The following is an 11,580-nucleotide window of genomic DNA, read 5'->3' as shown; positions in this document are numbered from 1 at the left end:
TGGATAGGGGGGTGTTCCCTGCAGGTTCTCAAAAGCGATTGGTGTGTTGGATATTTGGCGCGTAAAGTAATGCCCGAAAGTTTAGGTTAACGCACTAATGTCAGATGGCCCAAACAAATTATGACCGCCACCCACCAGCCCTTCATCCACACAATATGTCATGACACTATTAGTCAACTCGCACATCACTAATGCCCAGGACAGCAACATTCCAGGAGATAGCGGATGAAAAAATAAATACATTTTTGGGGGGAGTGGCTTCATTATTTCAACATTTTGCATTGTTTGGCGCGATTTCTCAAGAAACCTCCGTGATTATTCTGATAAGGGAGAGAGAGAGGAGCTGATTCCTTCTTTCTCCCTGGTGCTATGGATACAGAGACCGTACAGGTGGAGCCACTGCCTGGCGTCTTTTTAGTCACGTGTGTCGATTCATAAGGAGTACTGGCTGGAGAAAGTGGTTACATTATACATTGCCAGGGAGTGATTTAGCGGAAGCAGAGGTGCCAACCCCGTGTTTTCTCGTTACACCGTGCCCGAATTAATAGGGAGATTAATGGAACGGATCATGTGAGGTATCTCGTTTTGATAAGAAACGTAAGGAGGTAATAAAAAATATTAACTTGAACGCGCAATGGCAAACCAATCGAGTCGGAAACACCAGATAAATGCATCTATTTTATGTGGACCGTATTGTAAGTCAGCTATGCAGTCATAGACTTATGTTATGCGAATGAGGCGAATTGTTATCGCTCGACATGTGTTAAACTGGATGTTTTTTTAAAGCTTATAGCCCAGTGAAAGAGGACATATAATATATATATCTATATATAATATATATATATATAATATATATAGCCATTCAGCCAGAAGAACACTGATGGACAAATATGTGACATGGAAATATAAACTTTATCCTTCATTTTTCATATCATTTGGACATCTGGACAATTGACATTATGGGAAGTAACAAGGCGGAGACAACCAAACCGAATCTCTGAAGAAAAATATTTTTATTTGTTGAATATTCTCTTGAACATTCCACACACCGAAAGGATCGCGTGGCTGGAACAACTGTGTGTGTTGTGATGCTTTTTCTCTATCTTTTATCTAGTGTCAGTTTAGATTTTTTGAGTAAGATTAGTGCGATTCTAGAATGGCTCGCTTCGAAGAGGAACTGTCTAACCGGCGTGGAGGGGTCTGTCAATCGGGCCCACCAAGAGGGGCAGGTAGGCCAGCAGGCCCCCCAAGCGGTCCTAGGGTGTACAAACAATCAATGGCCCAACGAGCCAGGACAATGGCCATTTACAACCCCATCCCTGTCAAGCAGAGCTGTCTTTCTGTCAACCGTTCTCTATTCATCTTTAGTGAGGACTGTATCATACGGAAATATGCCAAAAAGATTACCGAATGGCCATATCCTTTTTTGCTTAAAACAACCTATTTCTGGTACCAGTACATTATTTGTTTATAAGCTTATCAATGGGATTGTGCACAGGGGGCAAAGTTCTAGACTATAGTGCATGGTTTTAAGTGAATTTGTTGTAGGCTGTAATATGGCATGGAGGAACAACAGCTGTTGACTTTGTAATACAGTATAACCCATCTCAGTAGGCCTATATAGCCTATAACCAGTCTCGGATGAGAGGACCCACTACAATGGGGTAATTGGTGATACTGCTCAGCCGGATATTTTGACTGGATTTTGTGAAGCACCATACATTTATAAGTGATTAGGCCTATGCATTTTATGTTCTACTTTCCTAATGCAATCGATTCCGGTATATGGGCTAAGTAAACAAGCCTATGTGATAGTCTGCCCAGGGGACTATGCCATTGTTACATATCAAATAGCTACGACATCGCCCCATTTGTTTCTGGGACCAAGTCTCTCCTAGCAACCAAAGCAATTGTGGTTTTTTATATCACGTAACCTACAGTAGCCACTGTGTACACGTTTCAGCACCAGCGCTCTCCAAGGTGCTAAACTTACCCACGCGCAAAATGCTGCTCAACAGTAAATGGGAAAATAGCGGGAAGGCTGTTTATTAAACACAGACATGCTATTTTGCATGCGTGTCCTATCAAAGCAGTGATCCATAATAATTATGTGCTGGTCGATTTCTCTCAAAGTCAAACATAAAATGATCATGTTTAGACACTAACTCCGGTGTAGGCCATTATTGGTAGGCATTGGAACAAAAATAGGGATAAACAAAAGCTTGGAAATTAGTTGTGTATGTAGTTTAGTTTACACAAACAATTTGATTTCATGGCAAAATTGATTAATATTGTCCTTTATGTCCCATAAAATGCTCTGGCAGTGTTGACCACCTGTTGATATGAGATATGTTATATAATTTTCCAAATGAGCTTGTCAAAACTGTGCATAGAGAAACAGTCACTATTTCATGAGATTTGATTAATTAGCCTTTTGAGGTATTGCAATTAATGTGCATACATTTGTTTTATGGTATCCATTACTTGCATAACTGCTTGGTTAACTCTGGTGCTGAGTAAACACTTCTCAGCCTTTAGCTTACCTGTGTATTTCCAAACCACTCTGCAGTATTTCTATTTTCTCCCTTGAGTTAGATTCTAGGGTCATGGGGCCATTGTAGCAGCCCTAGACCAGTGAATGATGTCACATTGGCTGTTGATGTACTGTAGCCCATTGGCTGAGGTGAGGTGCTAGTCCTCTGTGCACCAATGTTTCCAGAGGAGAGATATAGCCTCCATAAACAACCATGCAATTACAGGAACAGCAGCAACTGACAAATCACTCACAATCACCGTTTCTCTCAGTTACAGATGTATAGTGTTGCACTCTGAGATCCAGTCCAACTCAATTAAGTTTTGGTAGCTTATTACTGCACCCATTGTCATTATGCTTCAGTTCTTGTATGATTTATGGTACTCTTCTGTTAAGCAGCTTTTGCATGTGGTAATTGCAGAATATTTCTGTCAGGGACGCTTCTTCTACTTCTTCTAATGTATTGCAGATGGTAGGTATGCCTAACATTTATACAGTGTGTTTTTCTTAACCGTCTCACTCCATTTGAATACCTGATCCTGGCCACCATTATAGCCAACTGCATCGTCCTTGCCTTGGAGCAGCACTTACCAGCCAGCGACAAAACCCCCATGTCAGAGCGCCTGGTAAGCAACCATCACATGGGTTACATGTACCATACCAATATTATATCATATTTGGTTGATTATTCGTTAACTGTACTCCTCTCGCCAAGGGAATGATAGGTGTCAGTCATTATATTCTCACATGCATGAATACTATCTACATACAGCATTAGTATTACAGAGTTGAATGATACGTTGTGCATGTTACCCATGAAGGCAGCTGGGGTTTCTCACCAGTTGTGCTCAGTCAGGTCACCAGTATCACACAGAGCTGCCTTTGATTCCCTGTTCACAGCCACTTTAGGCTCCCTATTGAACTCTGTTGTTAAGTCGTGCCATTGAAAGGGTAAATGCTGTGAGCTCCTCTGTCCAATCAAATAGACTTAGCTGCTTGGGGCATGCTGGTTGTTTTAAGAATGAAATGTCACTCCCTTCAGGGAAAGTGCCTCACCCTCTTATTGATCCACTCCACCAGATGGGCCAAGGCTCTGTCAGATGTGACTCATTCTGTCATGATATGAAGCCATCAAATTGCTTTTTAACTCACATTCAGTCCATAATTGTAAAATCATGTTCACAAAATCATATTCACAAACTAATGATGATGGATATCAATGGTTACAGTCTCACCCTCTCTTGTCTTAACAGGATGACACAGAGCCCTATTTTATTGCAATATTTTGTTTTGAAGCTGGCATTAAGATCATCGCCCTTGGTTTTGCGTTTCACAAAGGCTCCTATCTTCGGAATGGCTGGAATGTAATGGACTTTGTGGTGGTACTAACAGGGTGAGTACTGAGATAATGGCTTATGGTAAATGTTCACAATGGCTTCAAACTGACAAACCTGATGCTCAGTGGATTAATGAGGAAGCACAATTTTAATGTGTGTAAGGTAATTTTACATTTCTAATGACATCACGCAGAACTGGAGACAGGGAATGACTGAATGTCTAACCCTGATTGGCTACATAATCCTATTATTTTTGCCATAACTGTATGATTGGATATGAAGCAGTAAAATAACCTATGTGATTTCACATGTGTAGTTTCATGTTATCATATATTGTTTTACATGTGGTCACCTGTTGTCACATTAACTTAACACATGATCACATGAAAATTAGTTTTTGGAACACTTCACATGTGTTCACGTGAAATTCATGTGGTTTTTCCATAAGGGAACTCTTGTCTAGAATAGATATTCAGGAAAACAATACAGGATGTTATAATGAACTATACCATAAATGGAATCTTTGCAAAAAAAACAATAGGGCCACAAGAACAGAAGTAGAAGTGGTAGCACTGAGATAAGAGATTGAGTTTAAGAGCTAGTATGTCAATGCGGCAATAGGAGTGGAACTATGGGTGGCGGAGGAGTATGAGGTAACTACTGTAGGCCTTTACTGAGTAACCATGGGGGGAAAAGGATGGAGGGGTAATGACGAGTTAATACTGTTACGCTGGAGAGATTCCCAGGGGAGTTGCTAGCATCACTAAGGGGAGTCCTGGCTTTCTGTTCCTTAATAAAGGCTCTGAGATTTCTTTGGCCCATCTATTGGGGCTTACGTAAGTTTTGACACGTTGCAATAAACAGATTCTCTGGAAGGCCTGCTCCACCCACTGGAGGTAATGCTTAGTGTTCAAACCTTTTGTTCCATCTCAGTGCACATAGGGGGAAACAGCCAATTGCAATGTAATAAGCCCAATTCCTGAAATTGGTATCGTTTCAGAGTAACATTCACACAAAGCCGTGTGTGAGAGAGGGCTGTAGAGAAAAAGGTAGCGTGCAGCTTATCTGTCGATACAGTGTGTCGTTAGGGTTATTGACAGCCTGTCGTTAGGGTTATTGACAGCATGTCGTTAGGGTTATTGACAGCGTGCCGTTAGGGTTATTGACAGCCTGTCGTTAGGATTATTGACAACGTGCCGTTAGGGTTATTGACAGCGTGCCGTTAGGGTTATTGACAGCATGCCGTTAGGGTTATTGACAGCGTGTCGTTAGGGTTATTGACAGCGTGCCGTTAGGATTATTGACAGCCTGTCGTTAGGGTTATTGACAGCGTGTCACTAGGGTTATTGACAGCCTGTCGTTAGGGTTATTGACAGCGTGTCGTTAGGGTTGTTGACAGCGTGCCGTTAGGGTTATTGACAGCGTGCCGTTAGGGTTATTGACAGCGTGCCATTAGGGTTATTGACAGCGTGTCGTTAGGGTTATTGACAGCGTGTCGTTAGGGTTATTGACAGCGTGTCGTTAGGGTTATTGACAGCCTGTCGTTAGGGTTATTGACAGCCTGTCGTTAGGGTTATTGACAGCGTGCCGTTAGGGTTATTGACAGCGTATCTTTAGGGTTATTGACAGCGTGTCGTTAGTGTTATTGACAACCTGTTGTTAGGGTTATTGACAGCGGGTCGTTAGGGTTATTGACAGCCTGTCGTTAGGGTTATTGACAGCCTGTCGTTAGGGTTATTGACAGCGTGTCGTTAGGGTTATTGACAGCCTGTCGTTAGGGTTATCGACAGCCTGTCGTTAGGGTTATCGACAGCGTGTCGTTAGGGTTATTGACAGCCTGTCGTTAGGGTTATTGACAGTGTCACGTACTCTACTTGGAACTGTCACCATCACTGAACACACAGGGCATCATTCTGGCTGGCTACCTCACATATTCACTGCCACTACGTGGGGATAGGGCTGACTGGGGGGGATGGAGGGAGGGAGAGGGTAAGAGGGGAGGCAGAGCTAATTCAATTGGGACAGAGCAACCTGGCATGATAACCGTAATTGAAGGGCTGGGTGGTGGATGAGAGCCATTACAGGAGCAGTCTGGCTCTGTTATCAGTGCCATGCTACAGTGAGTGATTGACCCATGTTGTCAGTCTCTGATAGCGATTGGATCACTATGTGCTGCATGCACACCAAAGCACTGCCCGCTATCCCTTCAGTCAACTACAGGTTGCTGCTAGCAGGAAATCAATCCCCATAGTAATGACTAACTCACTGATTATAAAGGAAACCCATTCTTTTTTGGGGGTGGGGGGGGTGGATCAGCTTTAATATTGCGAATAGATTGTATCTTCCATCAATGTAATTGTCTGCATCATTTACAGTCCTCCCTATATATATATTTTTTTTAAATATATATACAGTTGAAGTCGGAAGTTTACATACACTTAAGTTAGAGTCATTCAAACTTATTTTTCAACCACTCCACAAATTTCTTGTTAACGAACTATAGTTTTGGCAAGTCGGTTAGGACATCTACTTTGTGCATGTGCAAGTCATTTTTCCAACAATTGTTGACAGACAGATTATTTCACTTATAATTCACTGTATCACAATTCCAGTGGGTCAGAAGTTTACATACACTAAGTTGACTGTGCCTGTAAAAAGCTTGGAAAAATGATGTCATGGCTTTAGAAGCTTCCGATAGGCTAATTGACATCATTTGAGTCAATCGAGGTGCACCTGTGGATGTATTTCAAAGCCTATCTTCAAATGCAGTGCCTCTTTGCTTGACATCATGGGAAAATCATGTACCACGTTCATCTGTACAAACAATAGTACTCAAGTATAAACACCATGGGACCACACAGGCGTCACACCGCTCAGGAAGGAGATGCGTTCTATCTCCTAGAGATGAAGGTATTTTTGTGCGAAAAGTGCAAATCAATCCCAGAACAACAGCAAAGGACCTTGTGAAGATGCTGGAGGAAACAGATACAAAAGTATCTATATCCACAGTAAAACGAGTCCTATATCAACATAACCTGAAAGGCCGCTCAGCAAGGAAGAAGCCATTGCATAAAAAACCACCATAAAAAAGCCAGGCTACGGTTTGCAAATGCACATGGGGACAGAGATCGTACTTTTTGGAGAAATGTCCTCTGTTCTGATGAAACAAAAATAGAACTGTTTGGCCACAATGACCATTGTTATGTTTGGATGAAAAAAGGAGGACGCTTGCAAGCCGAAGAACCCATCCCAACCATGAAGCACGGAGGTGGAAGCATCATGTTGTGGGTGTGCTTTGCTGCAGGAGGGACTGCTGCACTTCACAACAAAAAAAATGGCATCATGAGGCAGGAAAATTATGTGGATATATTGAAGAAACATCTCAAGACATCAGTCAGGAAATTAAATCTTGGTCGCAAATGGGTCTTCCAAATGGACAATGACACCAAGCCTACTTCCAAAGTTGTGGCAAAATGGCTTAAGGACAACAAAGTCAAGGTTTTGGAGTGGCCATTACAAAGCCCTGCAGTTTAAAGGCACTGTCAATTTAGTGTATGTAAACTTCTGACCCACTGGAATTGTGATACAGTGAATTATAAGTGAAATAATCTGTCTGTTAACAATTATTCGTGTCATGCACAAAGTAGTTGTCCTAACCAATTTGCCAAAACTATAGTTTGTTAACAAGAAATTTATGGAGTGGTTGAAAAACAATTTTTAATGACTCCAACCTAAGTGTATGTTAATGTCCGACTTCAACTGTATGTAATAAAGATGACCATTTATTTGACAAATGTTGGAATTGTTCTTCCACTCTGACATTGCATAGTATTTTGTGTAGATTGTTGACAAAAAATGACATTAAATCCATTTTCATCCCACTTTGTGACAAAACAAAATGTGGAAAAAGTCAAGGGGAGTGAATACTTTTTTAAGGCACTGTGTCTACCTCTCTGTGCTCACACCCAGATCAATAGTGTATGGAAGCAAACACACAGGGGTTAGAATCACTTCAGCACTCTTCTTTATGACTGTGTGGATCAACGCAGCAGCAGTCTCTCTCTCGCTGTGTGTGTGTATGTGTGTATGTGTGTGTGTGTGTGTGTGTGTGTGTGTGTGTGTGTCTCACTCTCTGTGTGTGTGTGTGTGTGTGTGTGTGTGTGTGTGTCTCACTCTCTGTGTGTGTGTCTCGCTCTGGGTGGTGAAGCAGAGTGCTCCCAACCCAGCTGTACTGTGATGCAACTCCGCCTGTCAGCCCAGAATTCTCCTTATTTAGTTTGATGCTATCATTGTGTTCAAGTTGCCTCAGTTTTTGTTGTTGTTGTTTTACGATCTTGTATTGTGGTTGTTCAACATTTCTGCCAATAAAAAAATGTTTTTGCAGCGGTTGCACTACCTGAACCAATCTCTAGGTTTCTCTATCCTGCTCTATTTACAGTCCTTGCGGGGTATATTATGTTGCTGTTCAACCCTCAATGGACTTTTACTTGTCAATACTGGTATACTTTTTTGGTTGAAGTTATTGGATTGACCATTGGGATGCTTTATGAACAGCTCTATCATGGCTGCAGTTGTGCAAAGGCTATCATAAAATCTCAGACGTTGTGGAAAACTTTCAGAGCAATATTTAAATCAAACGTATGTGCAGGTTTTCAGTGAAGTACTGTAATTTTCTGAGTATGTTCTTGCATGTAGTGTACAGATCACTTAATACAGTACATCCTAGATGTCTGAGAGACAGTGCATAAGCACTGTGAATAACCTGAATTGAACATTTGAGCGCGACGACTGTTATCTTGCTCAAAGACGTGAACGGTGATGACTGAGGTTTTAGAAAGAGAGAGAGGGAGCAGTGAGCTCTAGAGTTGATGAATGTGGGGTCTGTAGAGAGAGAGAGGGGGGGGGAAGTGAGCATAAGAGCTGAGGCAGGTATTCCCAAACTAGGGTATGCGTACACATTGCTGACGGGGTACACCAACTAAAAATATGATTCACTTTTTTTTTTTTTAAGAAGACATACATACATACATACATACATACATACACACACACACACACACACACACACACACACACATAACACATAACACACATAACACACACACACATAACATAACACACACACACACACACACACACACACATAACACACACATACATACACATAACATACATACATACATACATACACCTTAGCCAAATACATTTAAACTCAGTTTTTCACAATTCCTGACATTTAATTAGTAAAAAATTCCCTGTCTTGGGTCAGTTAGGATAACCACTTTATTTTAGGAATGTAAAATGTAATATTTGATATGTTTCATCACGTACCTAGTGGGTCAGAAGTTTTCATAGACTCAATTAGTATTTGGTAGCGTTGCCTTTAAATAGTTTTACTTGGGTCAAACGTTTCGGGTAGCCTTCTACAAACTTCCCACAATAATTTGGGTGAATTTTGGCCCATTCCTCCTGACAGAGTTGGTGTAACCGAGTCTAGGCCTCCTTGCTGTCACACACTTTTTCAGTTCTGCCCTCACATTTTCTATGGGATTGAGGTCAAGGCTTTGTGATGGCCACTCCAATACAATGACTTTGATGTCCTTAAGCCATTTTGCCACAACTTTGGAAGAATTCTTGGGGTCATTGTCCATTTGGAAGACCCATTTGCGACCAAGCTTTAACTTACTGAATGATGTCCTGAGATGTTGCTTCAATATATCCACATAATTTTCCTGCCTCATGATGCCATCTATTTTGTGAAGTGGACCAGTCCCTCCTGCAGCAAAGCACACCCACAACATGATGCTGCCACCCCCGTGCTTCACGGTTGGGATGGTGTTCTTCGGCTTGCAAGCATCCCCCTTTTTCCTCCAAACATAAGGTTGGTCATTATAGCTAAACAGTTCTATTTTTGTTTCATCAGACCAGAGGACATTTCTCCAGAAAGTATGATCTTTGTCCCCACGTGCAGTTGCAAACCGAAGTCTGGCTTTTTTATTGTGTTTTTTGAGCAGTGGCTTCTTCCTTGCTGAGCGGCCTTTCAGGTTATGTCGATATAGGACTCGTTTTACTGTGGATATAGATACTTTTGTACCTGTTTCCTTCAGCATCTTCACAAGGTCCTTTGCTGTTGTTCTGGGATTAATTTGCACTTTTTGCACCAAAGTATGTTAATCTCTAGGAGACAGAACACGTCTCCTCCCTGAGCGGTATGACGGCTGTGTGGTCCCATACAGTTTATACTTGCATACCATTGTTTGTACAGATGAACGTGGTACTTTCGAAATTGGAATTTGGAAATTGCTCCCAAGGAAGATTTTTTTTCTGCTGTCTTTGCTGATTTTTTTGATTTTCCCATGATGTCAAGCAAAGAGCCACTGAGTTTGAAGGTAGGCCTTGAAATACATCCACAGGTACACCTCCAATTAACTCAAATGATGTCAATTAGCCTATCAGAAGCGTCTAAAGCCATGACATATTTTTCCAGGCTGTTTAAAGGCACAGTCAACTTAGTGTATGTAAGCTTCTGACCCACTGGAATTGTGATACAGTGAATTATAAGTGAAATAATCTGTCTGTTAACAATATATGTATATAAATATAAATATATATATATTTATATATTTTTCTCTCACCTAAGTAGCCTCGTTTCACTGCCAAAATAAAATGAAACCATCTAGTGTTCAGCGAAATAAATACAAGTAGCCTAGTCAAATAATTAACATCCAATCACGTTAACCGTTATTCTCTCGCAGGAATTCCACTAGCGTTCCGTATGTAGCCAAACGTAGGTGCTGCTCATTCCATTTGCTCAAAAATTTATAAATGGTTAAAAAAGGCAAGGCCCGCATCCATAGAGACACATACCAGCTCTACTGGTAGTACTGCTACTGCCAGCAGTACTACACCAGCACCTGTTGACGACACAAGTTGTTCTGCTTCCACGAGCACATCCAATGCTAGCACCAGTAATTTTACATTTGTTGTTAGCCCAGCTAACGTGGACACTGGCGGTTGTGAATCTGATATAGCCGAAGAGCTACTGCCCCCTTACCCGGGAAAGCACCGAACAACAGATATGGACTTTGGACCATCGAAGAGGCGCAAATATGATGAACTACATTGATTTGGGCTTCACTTATATTGGGAGTAGTGCCTTTACTCAGCCACAGTGTGTTATGTGCAAAAATACTATCTCACAACTTGATGAAACCTTCACTCTTGTGCAGACATTTAGAAACAAACATGCCAATTTGAAAAATAAGCCACAGGGTTTTTTTGAGCGAGAATTAAGATGACTTTCGAGTAGTAAGACATGTATAAAAGCAACAGATAACATTAATAGGAAGGGGCTAGAAGCATCTTGTCACACCCTGACCATAGTTTGCTTTGTATGTTTCTATGTTTTGGTTGGTCAGGGTGTGATCTGAGTGGGCATTCTATGTTGGATGTCTTGTTTGTCTATTTCTATGTCTGGCCTGATATGGTTCTCAATCAGAGGCAGGTGTTAGTCATTGTTTAGGTAGCCTGGGTTTCACTGTGTGTTTGTGGGTGATTGTTCCTGTCTCTGTGTTTTGCACCAGATAGGGCTGTTTTTGGTTTTCCACGTTTATTGTTTTGTTAGTTTATTCATGTCTAGTGTCTTTATTAAAAAACATGAATAACCACCACGCTGCGTTTTGGTCCGCCTCTCCTTCACCTAAAGAAAAC

This window comes from Oncorhynchus tshawytscha, linkage group LG04 (assembly GCF_018296145.1).
Source record: "Oncorhynchus tshawytscha isolate Ot180627B linkage group LG04, Otsh_v2.0, whole genome shotgun sequence".
Lineage (NCBI taxonomy): Eukaryota > Metazoa > Chordata > Actinopteri > Salmoniformes > Salmonidae > Oncorhynchus > Oncorhynchus tshawytscha.
Note: the sequence above shows the minus strand (reverse complement) of the source record.